The sequence below is a fragment of the Belonocnema kinseyi genome, chromosome 1, assembly GCF_010883055.1.
Source record: "Belonocnema kinseyi isolate 2016_QV_RU_SX_M_011 chromosome 1, B_treatae_v1, whole genome shotgun sequence".
Classification (NCBI taxonomy): Eukaryota; Metazoa; Arthropoda; class Insecta; order Hymenoptera; family Cynipidae; genus Belonocnema; species Belonocnema kinseyi.
The window spans coordinates 95,363,648-95,364,895 of record NC_046657.1 but is presented as its reverse complement, the minus strand read 5'-3'; positions in this window follow the sequence as shown (position 1 = coordinate 95,364,895).

The window sequence follows — 1,248 nt, the reverse complement described above, 5'->3', positions numbered from 1 at the left end:
TTTTTCTCTTGTGCTTTCTTAATCCGGGGTTTCAGGAGTGAGTACTCGAGATAGATTAGATTTGATGCATTTTGCTCACCCCTAATACTGAAGTCAAGTCCGCGTGTTTCAGCAGCCTCCTCTGCTGCTTTGTACAGAAATGCTCCTTTGCCCACTTCCTCGTGATTCCTGACCATTATATATATACCAAGGGTTTCTGCGGAATATGGTTACAAAAATAAATAGGCAGTCGCTAACAATTGTCCAGGGGTGGTCTCGAAGGAATTAACCCCCAAGCGGAGGTGTGAAAACCGTGTCGAAAATTGAATGGCACCTGGGTGAGATGTCTAGAACGGTGACTCTGGGATGCCGGGCGACCTCTCAGAGTACGCAGCCTTATCCTTGCATGCGGGGCTCTACAAGGATGGACGAACCCCTTTCCCTAGCTTCTCGTGGGAACAACAATGACAACACCAAACATAATTGTAGTAAGTGCGGTTCAAAACAACAGAACGCGCAGGGCTCCCGACAATGGGTCGGCCAACAATGCCGACCAATCTAGAGCTGGAGGAGCCAAGGAAAATGGATTCAATGCGATGGATCGGCGGGATCTCGCAACGTTTGGGTGGACGGAGCGAATGAATCACAACTTGCTAGAGTGCTACGATGCGAGTGTGGCCCCTGAATGGGGTTACATGGCACGGCTGCATGCTCTGTGGTGCGGGAAACACCCGGAGCTATCGCACTTTTCGCAGCAACGTCTGCGAGACCATGCTGAACTACTCCGTAAAAGGGGCTATGTAAGCGGAACGCCTACTCTACCACAGCTAGAACAAGCCGGCAACAGAGAAAGAGAGGCGACACTAAGACCAACCGCGGGCAGACATCCAATAGATGAAGAGCGATGCTTTACGACCCGGGGAAACATCAGCACCAAGGTTTCTCTCAAGCCTAAAGATCTGGCTGAAATGGATGACGAGCTTCGTGGACATTTTTCCGGAGAATCCGACCTCTGGGCTATCAATTATTGTGTGTATAATGCAGCGGGCGCTTTGGCCGATGCGAACCGTAAAACAAAACCAACGGCTGATCATAAGACCAAAAGACGAATGCATCAACTTTCCATAAAGATAGACTGGGCAAGACAGTACGCGTCCCGCATTTAGTGTGTGATTGACTACATCACATCTGGCAGGAATTTTACCGCCAAGGTTCGAAAGTTCGCGCACGAACTCCGGATCCGTTATCACACACTTAACAAGTCAAAGC